Raw genomic sequence first — 16,066 nt, forward strand, 5'->3', positions numbered from 1 at the left:
GAAGGCCGAGAGTAAAGACCCTCCGAAGAGTTGTCCCACACTTGACATCTTCATTCATTCATTCAGATGGAGAAAAAGATTTGAACTTGTTGGTTTGGTCATTGGTGGCGTCAACTTACCAAGTCTTAATTAATGGAAAATAAAATTGGGTCCGTACTTGTTCGTTTGCTGGCGTCCACTTCCCGTCTGAGTTAATGGAAAATAACAATTGTTTTTATAAGATAATGGAAAATAAATTGGGTTCACATATCCATCCAAGATTCACTTTTTTATTTTTATTGATTTAAGTATATTTTATGTTATTTATCAAACACTTTTTTTTTATAGGACTACTATATTAGGAATTGAATTCAAAAGTTGAATTGGAGAGATCGACAGCATCACTTGCAAAATCCAATTTATATATGTCAATCAGGTATTAATTTTGTATTAATTTTCTGTCATGCAAATAATATTAAGTATTAATATCCCGTATGGCCATATGGGTACTATGATGAATTTTTATCCTCTCCTGTTCGCTGCCCGAACAGGACCGTGCTGTCCCCTCATATGGGGTGCGAAATGACGAAATAACCTCCCTCAAGCAGTATGTTTGGGCAGGGGTTAGGTCGTCATTTCGTGCCCCTATATGAAAAAACAGCACGATCCTGTTCGGGCAGCGAACAGGAGAGGATGTTCATACAATTAAGACAATAGGAATGATAACTGATCTTTTGTATCCAAATATATGAGACATTGACAATTACTGAGATTCTCACAGGATAAAAGGTTTGGTAAAAGAAATATTTCAAAAAAAACTGTAATCAGATTTTGTTGTTGGACACTCATTTGTACATTTAGTTCAGTTTCTGAAAAGTTTTCCAACATATGCCAGATATCTCCTCCGCCACTGTTTCCTGGATTTCCGCAGCTGGAGCTGTCTGTATTTCACTTTTTCTTTTCTCTAGGTGGTTTAAACCATCTCAGCAGCCGCATCTGTTTACGGGTAGAGATCAAATCCACTAAGATTAGAACTTCACATCATTTATCTTCCGATGTCTTTTAGCCAATTTAGCAACTTCATCTGTAGTTGAATTGGATTAGATGATCTTCCTTCAAAGACCAAATGGTTTCTTTTATTCCTGATCATCCATAAAGCGATAGACAGAGCCAACGAAGCAAGAATGCTCAATCTTGAGTGAGATCTGAATCTACTCCACCAGTTACAGCACCTCTGTATCAAGGATTCATTATCAATTAAGCCGAAGCTAAATACAGCTGTCAACCAACTCCAGATCATTTTAGCTTTAGCCAAGTCATTGCCTATGAAAAAGTGATCAACATCCTCAGACCCTTTATTCAAACAATATCTGCAGGCCGAGGGTAATGCAATTAATGTAGGTCTGCTTTTGTTTCTGCTAATTTGAAGTCCAAAAGTGAGATGAACTCAACAAATAACATCAAGCATCTTGCAACCATCTTCATTACTTCAAAAATCTTTCTACCCAGTAATGACACAATGTAAGCAGTGGCAGGGCCTTGCAAAATACACAGTTGTCCAAACGGTCTGTTACAAACAAGGAACTATTCAAGGCTCAATGATCTATTTAAGTGAAAACAATCAGAATATTTCAGCAACTAAGTCCAAAGACTCGAGGAGGGGAGATTTTCAGAGAGAGAGAGAGAGAGCTATAAGGTACTCCCAAGTATAGAGTAGAACACTGCCATAATTGCCATCCTTGTCCTAATTTGAAAATGAAAACAGAGACATTTATCTCCTATGTTATGTTAGAAAATCTTGGGTCAAAGTTGATTGCTCTTATCCAGAGAGATTTTTATGACAGATTGAAGGCTCCACAGATAATTATTGTAGGTAATTAGGCATCTATCCTGAAGCTAGTTTTTTTTTTTTTTTTGGGAAAACATCTTGAAGCTAGTACATATAATGTCATAGTACCCTTCAATTCAAACCCTAAAGCTCTGAAGCATGTAGTTAAGAAGTCATCTATGTTAATTGATGTTTATAAAGTTCAGAATTATTATCCCATCAGTTCATAACATAATAGCAAGTATATAATCTTGAACATGCATATGCCCAAAAAAAAAAAAAACACCAATATTTAGCCAACAATAAACAAGTAATAGATTTTTATCTAAGAAAGTTCCGACTTAAAAATCAATACAATCCGATACTCAAATAAACGAACCTATTATAGAACCAGAAAATAAGGATTTATTAGGAAGCTACAAAAGAGCAATGGAACTACATTTTGAAACTTTGAAAGGAAGTTTAGGATGACCATAGTGTTGATCAGAGGTTGATGCAAGGTCTACTTGGGAGATGAGGAAAAGAATTTGTAAAGCATAAGCCATGCACCATCTCTATCATGTGCAATATATACAATAAAAAGAGCGAGGTTGGTTCTTCCCCTCTGATGAAATTGAATGTCCAATATTCAAGCGGTATATGACCTTATTGAAATGTAAAGTATCTTACAAAATTCCATTGGTTTAACTTCCTTTCTCTCATCTTCTTTTGTGTCCCTTCTTGCTAAAATGCTTGCCAAAGTTCTCCCCAACTCATAAATAATGCAAAATAGATGCTTCAAACTTCAAAGACAGTCGTCCATTATAAATTTTCTATGCCATACAAAAGTTCTGCAAATGGTGTTTCTACCATAATAAACAAATAGACTAGATGCTAAAGCTGGTTGACAATATCAAAGGAGAAGCAAAAAAAATGACAAAGAGATATATCTCATAGGATTGTCAATAATTTCTGAGAGAAAGGAAGTATTTGCAAGGTTTACTTTGGTTTTGGGAGTACTGGATCTAGATTCATCAAATACAGTCCATGGCTTATATGAAGCTTCTGCCCAGCTTGAGTAGCTACTAAATTATACCAACTTACAATCATTAAAACTGTTGAGGTTTGGTGTCTTGACTTCTGATGATTGGACTGTTTTTAGGAGCCTCCGTCGGCCGCAATTTACAATCCATTTTCGGGGGTTATTTTTGTAACTTCGTCCCTATTCTTGTTGCCCTGATTTTGTAGTTGCTTGGGGTATTTAGGGTTAAGGATTGTAAGAGAGGCCCTCAAGCCGAAAAACACTCTGTATCCTGTTTACTCCATTGATCAAAGAAGAAACATCATCCCCATGGACGTAGGCACATTGGCCGAACCACGTAAATCGTTTTGTCTTTGCGTGTGTGTTCTTCCATTACTGTTATCGTTTGCAAGTTCCACAAAACAACAAAAACTCATAAAGACCCCAAACTGTCAATGTCTAGAATTCAAATTAGGTAGGGTGAATGTGTTTAAGCATGTCTCCAAAGAGAGAGAGGTGGGATAGTTTCATAGTTTGCAGTGAAGTCACATTATTTCCTTCTATTTCCCCATGTGCAAAATTGTGTAACTTAAGGTTTTAGTATGAAAACAAAGAAACTGAATAGAACCTGTTTTTTTCTATTTTAAAAAAGGTAAAAAATAAAAATTGCAAAATAGTTTTTCAAAATAAGGTATTATTAAATTTTTATTTCTATTTTTAAAAAAAAAACTAACATTTTTTTGAAATGTTATCAAATGATTCCCTTTTTCTTGCCTTTTTATATTTTTAATGAACAAAATAAAGCAAGTCACAATTTCACATAGAATAGCTGCCTATAATGCCACAGTCAACATTCCATTTAAAATCTAAAATGAAGTAAAGGTTATTTAACTTATGCATTATAATAGATAATCTTAATGAAGAAGAAGATTGTAACCCACAGAGAGTTGCCCACTATGCCTAATCAGATATACTGGAAAGGGACCACGAATTAGGATTACGAAGAAGGAATTTAGGAAGTAGTCCACAATATCAAGGAGGGTTACACTAGCAAGGTAAATTTAGGAAGGTTAAAAGGCAAAAATATATTGAGCATTAAACCTCAGCCTCACATGCATAATACAGTAAAGCAAGGAGAAAGTTGATAGAAATAAGACACAGTTGTGTACTCACTTATAGTGGAGGGCGCAAGTGAGAGAGAATTAACTAATCCTGCAATTCTGACTTTCCAATAATTCTGCAAAGAGCTGAAAAGTAAATGTGTGTGTGTGAGAGAGAGAGAGAGGGAAAGAGAGATGGAAAGGTTAAACTTACCCACTTGTGGAAGTGTGTGCTCTGCATAATAAATGCTTTAGGGATGGCACCAACTAATATGCAAGGTTAGGCGGCGCTAATTAGCTGAAAAGTTTCATACAATTGCCATGTCACTTTGTGTCGATTCTTGAAAATTTCAAAGAGAAGCATTCCATCTGAGAGAAATTCCCATTATAATAGCCTGTCTTGTACATCAACAAGCACTCATGTTCTTCATGTCTCATCATCCTCCTACAACGATTAATTAAATTAAATTCACATGTAGCATAAAATAAAGTAGAAAAATCAAACATTTCTGATTGTAGAAGAAATACCTCGGTTAATATTGGCAACAATGCATCTCTGCTTTTATTGCTTTTTTTTTGGCATGATAGACACTATCCATCTGCAGTACTCCATCCATGGGATTATTATGAGAGAGCAGGCCCAAAGGTGGGTAGGCAATCCGGGTTCCAAAGGTGATGGTTAGGCTTCATTGCCATTCGCCATCTATTATTACCTTAGGGATTTGGGCAATCTTGGACCACTCTTCTCCTTCCTTCTTTTGGAACTGTTGTGTTAACAATGGACAATTCTGGATCTCCAAACAGTGAAGAGAGGTTAGGTCAGAGAGTCCATCGTGTAGGAATTCAATAATTGGGCAGCTTGATGCAAAAATCCCAAAGCTTGGTGGGCAGCAATCCATTTGGAATGGACTCAAGAGAAGGACATCTTCCAATGGTGAGATATGAAAGAGAGGTGAGATTATGAACACCCAAGGTATGTAGAGGTTCAAGATTCTTGCAATCCATAAGAAAAAGGCATTCCACAATCTCCAATTGTTCAAGATTTGTGAGTTTGTGCAGCCCCTTGGGCAAGGAATTCAGCTTCCGGCAATTTATAATCAATACCTCCCGAAGCATGGTGTATAAGCCCATGTCTAGAAAGGACCCAAGAGTAGGGCAGTCCTCGATTTTTAATCTTTGGAGGGATGTGAGACTGTGTGGTAGTCCCATGGGTAGGGACTCAAGATTCTTGCAATTGATGATCTCCAATTCTTCAAGCACAGTGGGTAATCTTGTATCCCGGAAGAACACAAGATCAGGGAAACTTTCAATTACAAATTCTTGGAGAGACGTTAGAGTGTGTAGTTCCTTTGGTAGTGACTCCAGATTCTCGCAATCGAAGATCTTCAATTCTTGAAGTGCAGTAGGTAACCTTGTTTCCTGAAAGAACATAAGAGAAGGGCAACTATTGATTACAAATTCTTGGAGAGACGTTAGAGTATGTAGCTCCTTGCGTAGGGACTCCAGATTCTTGCAATCGAAAATCTTCAATTCTTGAAGCGTAGTGGCCTAGTGGGTAACCTAGAGTTCTAATTCAAGTCTGACTTCTTAAAATCTCTCTGTTTTGATGATTTGTGACATAAGGTTTTAGATTTTATTCTCTTGTTTCTGTTGAGTCTCCATTGTTGTTTATCCATTGTTTTGTTCATCATTGATCATTGTTCTAAATCCTCTAATGTAGCCATTGAATTCCACTTCTTGATCTGTCCTATTTCAAGTAAGATTCTTCAATAGCTTGGGATCTGATCATTGGATTTCTTTCAAACTTAACTACTTTATTCTCCTAAGTAAACTGATCACTTGACCTGAGTTCTGATTATATCAGACTTATTTTGACTTCCCTAATTGGGTTTCTCCAATTAGATCTGTTGTTCCCAATCCTGCGACTCTGGAAAAACTTATGGTTGCTAAATACTAAGCTTTAGGTGGTTAGAATCCCGTTACCCTTCTTGCTAAAATGGTTGCCAAAGCTTTCCCCAACTCATAATAATGCAAAATTTGATGTATTCAAACTTCAAAGAAAGCTGTCCATTATGAGTTTGTATGCCATAAAAAGGTTCTACATCTGATGTGTCTACCACAATAAACAAATAACTCAATGTCAAAGCTGGTTGACAATATAATGGAGAAGTAAAAAAGTTGACAGAGAATTGACAATAATTTCTGAGAGGAAGGAATTATTTACAAGGTTCACTTTGGCCCTGGGAGTGCAGACTTTAGATTTCATTAGATACAATCTATGGCTTATATGAAGTTTTTTTCCACCTTGAGTAGCTTCTAGCTTATACCAACTTACAATAATTAAAACTCAAGTATACCACAAAGTGTCAATATATAGAAGTCAAACAGGGGTGGGGGAATATATTTATTCATGTTTCCTAGAGAGAGAGAGTATAGAAAATTTTGGGTGCTGTTTAATTACAGTTTTCTTTCCATTGCAAAACAAGAAAACTGTTTCTAGCTGATTTTGTTTTTCTGTTATTGCTGTTGCTTTCAACATGTTTGACAACCATAAATTGAATAATGATTCTTTGAAAACTCACTCTATCCCAACACAATGATTATTCATCCTCAATTTAAGCCCACCTTGGCCTAATCTTAGGTTGGGATCTCAAAGTCTAAACTTAACCGATTTGGGCTTAGCATAGGCTCAGGTTGGCCCAAAGGGAGAAGTTTGGGGAGAGGGAGAGATAAATTGGAGTTGTTTTATATTTTAAAGTGAAATAGCATTATCCATCCATTTTTATTGCTATTTTATTTTTATTATTATTTTTTTTTAATCCCAAATCTTACCTGGGACCCGGGCTAGCCCTTGAAATTTTATTAATATCCAAAAAATGAATAAAGAATACAAGGGGGGGGGGGGGAATACCACCTTACCCCAACTCATAGGAGCAAACTCTCTCATCTAAACTCTAGCCCCAACCCATACAATTATGAGGGAAGAAGCAAAACTAAAAACCTATTTCCTTAGGACTGGCAGGCCAGCCCTGTCCTCCCAAAGAATACGCAGCAAATCACCCGGCAGCTGGCTGCCAAAGTGGCAAACAGTAGAGGAGCTAGTATCACAAGCTAAGTTGGCCATCCAGTCAGCCGCCCTGTTACTTTCCCTGTAAACAAAGGAAACCAAAGCCCGAGTAGAACAAACTAAGGCCATGACTTCCAGGAAGCAGTACCAACCCCTCCACCTCTTGAGATTGACCATTCTAACAATGGAAGCAGAGTCTGAATTAACCACAAAATCAGCAAGACCCAACTCATGGCACAAATTCAACCCGTCCCTCAAAGCTCTCAGCTCTGCCATTGAATTTGTGCACTCACCATAGTAACTTGAAAAGGCTGCCAAAATAACACCGTTCCTGTCCCTGATCACACCTCCACCCCCACCAATTCCTGGATTGCCTCTACATGCTCCATCCATATTAAGCTTTACTGAGACGAAAGGTGGGCACCAATAAACAGGGAGAGGACATTTCAACCGGGTCGGAGGAGGCGATAAACCAAACACCTGCAAAATTAAGCAATCCCTAGGAAAAGAACGCCCAATTTTAGAGGGGTACAGAAGCCCTCTCACCCAGAGCTTAACGCTTTCAACAATAGCACCTGCAGACCACATTCTTTCACCATGTCTTCTATTATTCCTCTCCTTCCAGGGCTCCCAAACAATTAGGGAAGGTAGAAGCCCTGTATAATAGGCACTTAGGCTGCTACTACCCGCCGACCCATGCCATAGAAATATACCACTTCTGATGTCCTGTGATGGCAACAAATCAATATCAAAGACACGTGAGAAGAAGCTCAAAACCTTCGTCATAGTGCCTCCAGCAACCAGACAATGGTCAGTGGTCTCCCTCGTAGGACTCCCACAACAGCAACACTTGGAAGCCAGGGGAAACCTACAGACATTAAGGAGTCATCAGTGGGGATCTTCCCATTAAGAAGCTGCCAACTAAAAAAGGCTATCTTCGTGGGTAGAGGTTTGTTCCAGATCCATCTAGCGTAGGGAGCCTCAGGCGACCAGTACCGCACTTCATTCCAGGCCGATTTAGCTGTAAAGCAACCATCACTAGTAACAGTCCACACTAAAACATCATTCTTTTCTAACAAGGCAAAACCACCTTGTAGGATGCTTTGCCTAACCTCATCCGAGTCAATCCGATTCAACAAAACCTGCCTCCAAGAGCCATCCTCATCTACAACATCTCTAACTCGCAAAGTTGTGTCAATCTAGAGGGCGTTGTCCACATAATCAATCAACGGGCCAACCCCCACCCAATTATCTAACCAGAAAAAAATATTTCCAGAGCCAAGCAACCATCGTGCCTTATCCTGCATGAACTCTTTAAGAGCCAGGGCATTTCTCCAAGATTTTGAAACTAGTCTACTCAACCCTGCCAAAGTTATATGATTACCTTTAAAGACCTTAGCCCTGAAGAAAGCACTCCACAGCGAGTTTTTAGAGAGGACCCTTCATAAACCTTTGAGCTTGAGAGAGAGACCAAAGTCCTCCAACAGTCTAACCCCCAGCCCTTCCTCTTCCAGAGGCCTACAAATCTTCTTCCAATCACCTAGTGCCTGCGCTTTCCCCACTCCGAACTTCCCCAAAGGAAATCAGGAAAAATGTCATAGATTCTTCTTAGGACAGCCTTGGGCGGCTCCAAAGTGGCAAGAACATGGATGGGGATGGAGGTAAGCACATGTTTTAACAGTGTTACACAACCCCCTGTAGATAAGAGCTTACCTTTCCAACCCGCAACCTTGTTCCTAATCTTTCCAACCAGACGTGCAACCTATTTCTCTCTTCCGCGCGGATGTCCAGCCATCTCCCATTGTCTATATGCGGACGACACTATCATCTTTACCAGGGGGCTAAAAACCTCCCTAAAGCAGATCAACAGTTTTATTAGCAGGTATGAGGGCTTTTCAGGGCAGCTAGTCAGTAAGCAAAAAAGCTGTTTTGTGATGGGTGACAAGACCTCGGGTGCTAGAGCCCATATGGTAGGTGCGGTTACAGGGTTTTCTAGGCGAGCTTTTCCTCTAACTTACCTAGGGGCTCCGCTGCATTCTGGCCAGCTGAAAATTAGCTTCTTTGATGATTTGATTGGAAAATTGAGGGTCAGAGTAGCAAGGTGGAAGGGTAAGCTGTTATCCTCAGGGGGACGGGTTACTTTGTTGCGACATGTATTATCTTCCATTCCCCTTCATGTGCTTGCTACCTTGGAGCCTCCAAAGGCTGTTTTTCGACGGATCTATGGTATTCTGGCTGACTTTCTCTGGGGCAGATTAGAGTGGGGTAAACGCAGGCACTGGGTGAGTTAGCACAAGGTTTGCAGACCTTTGGAGGAAGGAGGGTTGGGGATCAGACTTCTGGAGGAGGTTGGCCTCTCTCTGAGGCTAAAGGGCCTATGGAGGGTCATGTCGGACCACTCACTTTGGAGGGATTTTTTCATGGCAAAGTTGCTGAAAAATTCCTACCTCGCCTTGGCTTTTTCGCATGGTTTGGGCTATAAATCCTAGAGGAAATACTTTGGTTTGCAAGGACATCCTGCTGTCCAGGTCTAGGTGGCTCATTGGCACAGGTGACATTCTTTTCTGGTTAGATGATTGGACAGGCAGGGGGCCTTTGATGGATCACGTGGATAATGCACTTCAGATTGACACATCTCTTCGTGTTAATGAGGTGTTGGGGATGGAACGCACCTGGGACCAGGCTATTGTAGAACGAATAGACTCTGATGAGGTACGACAGAGTATCACCCAGGGTGGCTATGCGCTCTCAGGGAAGGAGGACAGGCTGGTTTGGACTCCCTTTAGTGATGATCGTTTCTCAGTAAAGTCGGTATGGGATGAGGTGAGAGGTCGCTCGATGGAGGCTCCCTATGCCAGATGGATTTGGAACTAGACTCTGCCAACCAAAATTGCTTTTTTCACTTGGCAGCTTTTTAATGGTTCAATACCTACGGATGAGTCTGTGATGGCGGTTGGTATTCCCCTGGCTTCTATGTGCAATTGTTGTGGGAGCCCTAGACGCGAGTCAATGGATCATTGCCTTGTGGCTGGTGGGACTGCCTCTAAGGTTTGGAGGTTCTTCTCAAGGGTTTTTGACGTCCCTGTTATCCTTGCTTAAGATGTTAGAAGCCGGATTTTACTGTGGCAGGAGTCGGCTAGTCGTAAGAGTCTCTCGAACTACATCGCTGGGTTCCTGCCCTCTTTGATTTTATATAGAAGGCATGGGGAGAGGATGAGATCAGCTCTAACTATTATTGATTGCATCCGGGCTTGGGTGAGGTGCTTGCCGTTGCCGTCCAAGATTGGAAGCACTACAACGATGAGGGGGCAACAGATTCTATGCGCCCTTGGAAGCGCAGCTCCATCTCCTAGGATACCTTGGCCTACTCCGGTTTATTGGTGCCCCCCTTTTGTGTCGCTGAAACTGAATGTGGATGGTGCATGTAGAGGGAACCCTGGTGAGGGTGGAGGGGGAGGGGTGATAAGGGACAGGGAGGGCATTGTCTTGGCAACCTTCGCTAATTTCTATGGCCCCTGCACGAACTCTATTGCTGAACTGCGTGCTTTAAGGGATGGGTTGCAGCTATGTTATGACCTGGGCCTTTCTGGGTGGTAGTTAATTCTGATTCAGCCTCCACGGTGCGCATGTTCAACCTTAAGAGGTGTGGCTTATGGCAGGGCTGGTACTGGTTTCAGGAAGCTTTGGAGCTGCTAGGCTGGGTCAGGCCTTGCATTTCTTTTGCATATAGGGAGAGCAATAGGGCGGCCGACTGGCTAGCAAATCATGCTTGCGAGGTAGGGCTCTCCTCCACGTTTGGTCATGGCAATCTGCCACAGGGAGATTTCCAACGTATCCTGAGGGAGGATAGATCAGGTTTGCCTGTTCTCAGGCTGTAGTGTCCAGGTTCTCATGATTATTTATTCTTTATTGGATAAGGGGTAAGGCGGCATGTCCCCCCCGTGTATTCTTTATTCTTTTTGGAATTTAATAAAAGTCTAGGGGCTGCCCCGGGTCCCAGGTAATATTCGGGTTTAAAAAAAAAAAAAATTTAAATCTTTCCAACCAGGTCATCGAAAAAACCAACTTTAAGCCTTCTTGCATAGAGCGGTGCACCCAAATAAGAAATTGGTAAAGCCTTTCTCTGAAAACCTGTAACAGACCCTACCATTAGAGCCCTAGCCACTGAAGCCTTCTTACCCAACACAAAACAGCTTTTTTGTCTATTCACCAGCTATCCCGAAAAACTTTCATATCTACTAATAAAACCCAAATTTTGCTTCAGAGAGCTCTTCAATCCCCTTGTAAAGATAATGGTATCATCTGCAAACAAACAATGGGAGATTCTAGGACACCCTCTAGGAAGCAGGAAATACGATGCCCACCCCTCTGAGAACAGATTTTTAAGCCCCCTGCTTAGAACTTTTTCCGCCAAGATGAAAAGAGCAGGCGACAGAGGATCCTCTTGCCGCAAACCCCTAGTAGACTTGAAGAAACCCCAAGAACAGCCTCCCAGTACTATAGAAAACCAGCAATTCTCTACAGTCTTCTTGATCAAATTAATCGAAGCATCAGAAAAGCCAAACTTAGAGAGGACCTAATAAAGAAACTTCCACTCCATGCGGTCATAAGCTTTCGCCATATCCAACTTAAGAATCACATTGCCTCCCCCGGCCTTCCTGTTCAAGTCCTGGGCGACCTCTTAGACTATGGAAATATTATCGTGAATACACCAGCCCTGAACAAAAGCACCCTGCTCTTCCGCTACCAAGGAGGGGAGATAGTAGCTAATTTAGAGACAAAAATTTTGGTAATAATTTTGTAGGAAAAGTTACAGAGGCTAATGGGGCAAAAATCAGACATTACCTCAGGGTTGTCCTTTTTAGGAACCAACACCAAATTGGCAGAGGTGAAGCTCCTAGGAAGGTTGCCCCCTTTAAAAAAATCCTTCACTGCTTCCCACATATCACCCCCAACAACCTCCTAGCAAGCCGTGAAAAAATGTCCAGTAAAGCCATCAGGACCCGGTGCACTGTCACTAGACAAAGAGAATACAGCCACCCGTACCTCCTCCAAAGAGGGTGGAGCCAATAGTGCAGCATTGTCTTCCTCCGTCACAATTTGGGGAATTTGAGACGGCAGATCCGCATCAACCAAGCACCCCTGGGAGGCAAAAACATCCGAGAAATGACTCACCGCCGCCGCCTGCACCCCCTCCTGGTCAGAGATCCACGAGCCATCACCAGCTTTTAATTTTGGAAAACCACCCAGCTTTCTCCTTACATTAACCATCGAGTGGAAAAATTTAGTGTTCCGATCCCCCTCCTTTAACCAGGTCACCTGGACTTTTGCCTCCAAAAAATTTCCTCCTGTAGCAACACACTCTCCAACACTTTCCTGGCATCCACAAAGGCCCCCAGACTCGGGGTCAGCCTGGTTGTCAATGTCCGCCTCTGCTCTACTAACCGTATCCTCAGCATCCCTGACTTTCTGGTGAACATTGCCAAAAACCTCCCTATTCCACATGCAGAGAGCACCCCGCAGTCATTTAAGCTTCGAGAATAACACAAATAGAGGCGAGCCGAAGACAGGTAACTTCCATTGGCTCCTGATAAAATCATGAAAACATGGATGCAAAATCTACATCTGTTGGAACTTGAAAGACGAGAAAGAATGGGTACTAGGATCAGAAATAGAGAGCCATAACAGTGCATGATCCGAACAAGCCACACCTGAGAAAAGCTGTTAACTAGGCTGAGTTAACCAGGAACCGATCTAGCCTAGCCAAAACCCTTCCCGCACCCTGTTGATTATTTGACCAAATATAAAAATTGCCAACATACCCCGCATCAATAAGTGCAACACTACTGACAAAATTACCAAAATCATCCAAAGACAGTGAGCATGCAGACCTACCACCTACTTTCTCTAATGGGGCCAAAACAGCATTAAAGTCACCACCAAAAGATCAGGGGAGGGAGGAAGACCTAGAGAACCGAACAAGAGCCTCCCACATCTCCCTCCGATCAATCGTCGTGCAAAGCCCATGGACAAAAGTGAGATGGAAGTGGAACACATTGGCCGCCATGCATTCCAGCGTGACAAACTGCCGATTCTCCTCTACCACCTTAACTTGCAACGTACTCCTCCAAAAAATCCAGATTCTCTCTGTAATGTACTCCAACTCTTCTCATTACTACTTGCGCCTTAGAGGGTTGCGCTTTCAGCTCTGCAATAGCTACAATATCAACCTTATGCAAGCTAACCAACGCCTTCAGGCACCTGGACGTAGGCTTGTTCCCCACACCCCGAGCATTCCAAAATAAACAATTCATTTGGAAACAGAGCAAATGGTATCCACCGGTCCCATGGACCTCGTAATATGCCTCTGGAGCCCCCCCTTCACCTGCCGAACACGCTTTAATTTTTTCCTCTTGTACACCTGGGCAGCACTTAAAACAGAGGACGAGGAGACTTGCGCTTCACCCTGGGAAGCTTCCCTGGCTCCCTCCCCCTACCCTCTTCTCCCAATCTCTCAAAGGTTTTGCGAACCCTCTCCCCGAGAGTGGCATTAAAAGCTCTGAAACTTTTCATTATCTCTATACGGTCTAAAGGACCATCAATCCTTAAATCCACATGCAAGTCATCTCGAACACAAAGATCGCCCACACTGTCCCCAAAAAAAGGTGATGAGGTGCCATCAACAGACTGCGAACCTGCCACCACCAAGCCCTCATTGTCCTCACCTTTGTTTTCTACCTCACGAATCACTCCCAGGCACACCTGCGAAGGCGCACTAACAGCTGCTCCCCCCAACACACTTTCCCCTGACTTCTCAGCATCACTGGGCCCCGCAAACACCTGCGAAACTAAAGCACTGCCAACATCACAAAGCACCTCACCCTCTTCCAAGACGTCATTGGGCAACCCCTCAACCGCCACAGCGCTCGTCACCTGAACAGGAACAGCGCCTGCACTAACAACACGAGCAGCTAAACCCTCATCAGCAACCTCACAAAGCCCCCCCCAGCTCCTGCAGGCCTTTGAAGCACGGTAACTCTCTGGGTAGCAGACCTCCAACGACCTCCCCTCCTGGACAAGGCGTGACCAGCACCTCCAAAGCCCGAAGAACCACCGCGCGACGAGCCCTCACCCCTTGGGATAAAAATGCCATCAGGATTTCTATCACCAGCCCCAACTCCACCATCTGCCGCCAGAGCAATCTCGGCCCCCTGTGCGTCAACCTTCTCACCTGCAACTGTCGGGGCATTCTCGACTCCCTGTGCAACAACCTTCGCGCCTGCCTCTGCCCTATCAGCACTGCCTCTCCTCTTTAGTGATTTTCTGCAACTTTCCTTGGCATGCCCAAGCTTCTAACAGTGATCACAGTACAAGGGGAGCCTTTCATAGACGACCTTCTGATGAAACCCCTCCGCACCACACCCAATCCATATCTTCGAAGGGAGCTCCGCCCTAAGGTCAAGTTCGACGCACATACAGGCCGCCACCGTGTGCGCACAGTTGGCTGTTGCACTGTCTACTTTCAGATTCCTTCCAATCGCACCAGCAATAGAAACCAGGAAATTCCCTTGGTAAAAATTAACAGGCAATCCAGGTACGGAAACCCATACTGGCGCAAAGGGCGACTCCCAACCAGGGACAAAATCCAAAGTCCACTTCATGAAACGAAGAAAGAAACCTTGGACATGAACCTGTTAATCCATCCATTTCCACGTGCAAAATTGTGTAACTTAAGACTTAAGCACAAGAACAAAGAAATTAAAAACCTAGTTTTTCATTCAAAAAAAAAACCTTCAAAAATTATCAGAACATTAAACAGTGCCCTTCGCTTCTCTATTGTTTTTAATGACCAAAATAAAATGACTTGTCATTTTTTCACATAAAACATTTGCCTAAAATGCCACAAGCAAGATTTTATTTAAAATCTAAAATGAAATAGAGGTTATTTAACTGATACAATTATTATAGAAAATCTTAATGAAGAAGAGGACTATACCCCATGAGAGTTTCCTAGCATGTGAAAGGTTCACTGAATTAGGTTTACAGAAAAGGAACTTAGGTAGGAGCTCATAAGACCAAGGAGAGTTACCACTAGAATTGTAAACCTAGGGAAAAAGGAAAAAAATATTGAGCATTAAATCTCTGCCTCACATGCATAAGACAATAAAGCAAGGAGAAAGTTGATGGAAAAAGATAAGAGTTTTGTATTCCAAATTCCAATATTTCTGCAAAAAGCTGAAAAGTAAATTAAGAAAGAGAGATTTGGGTGGTTTTTATTTCAAAGTGATTTGACATAATTTTCCTATTTCCTTATGTGCAAACTTGTGTATCTTAAGGATTGTAGGATATGTGTCCATCAAACCCAAAATCAATACTTTTATATGTGATGGTTTGTGCTCTAGACTTTTAAACTGTTCACAACTAGGGACTGATTTAGGCAATCCCCAATATTTAGCACAAAAACACAGAAACTATGTAAAAAATCATTTTTTCTATTTTCAAAATAAAAAATAAAATGTAATACTGTTTTACAAAACAAAAATATTCTCAAACATGTTTTTTGTAACAAAAATGTTTTCTAATTAAAAAAACTTCGAAACATTATTGGATAGTGCCATTTCCCCGTCTTTGCTATGAATTTGAGTGAATAATTGCATAAACGCACAATCAACATTCGATTTAAAATATAAAACGAAATAGAGGCTATTTAACTTATGCAGTTTTAATAGAAAATCTTAATCAAGAAGAGGATTGTACCCCTATGGAGAGTCGTTGCCCAGCATGTTAAATAGATTTGATGGAAGGGATCAAGAATTACGATCACTGCAGAGAAAGAATTTAGGTAGAAGTCCATAAGATCAAGCAGGGTTACCACTAGCATGGCAAACTTAGGAAGGTTACAAGGTAAAAATATACTCAGCATTAAATATTTGCCTAACATGCATATTAAGCAAGCAGAGAGTGGATGGAAACAAGTGAGAGTGGTGTACTTACTTAAAGTGGAGGACAAAAGTGAATATAGAATTAATTAACTCCAAAATTTCGACTTTCCAATAATTCTGCAAAGAGCTGAAAAGTAATTTAAGGAGAGA

The sequence above is a fragment of the Telopea speciosissima genome, chromosome 5 (genome assembly GCF_018873765.1).
Source record: "Telopea speciosissima isolate NSW1024214 ecotype Mountain lineage chromosome 5, Tspe_v1, whole genome shotgun sequence".
Classification (NCBI taxonomy): Eukaryota; Viridiplantae; Streptophyta; class Magnoliopsida; order Proteales; family Proteaceae; genus Telopea; species Telopea speciosissima.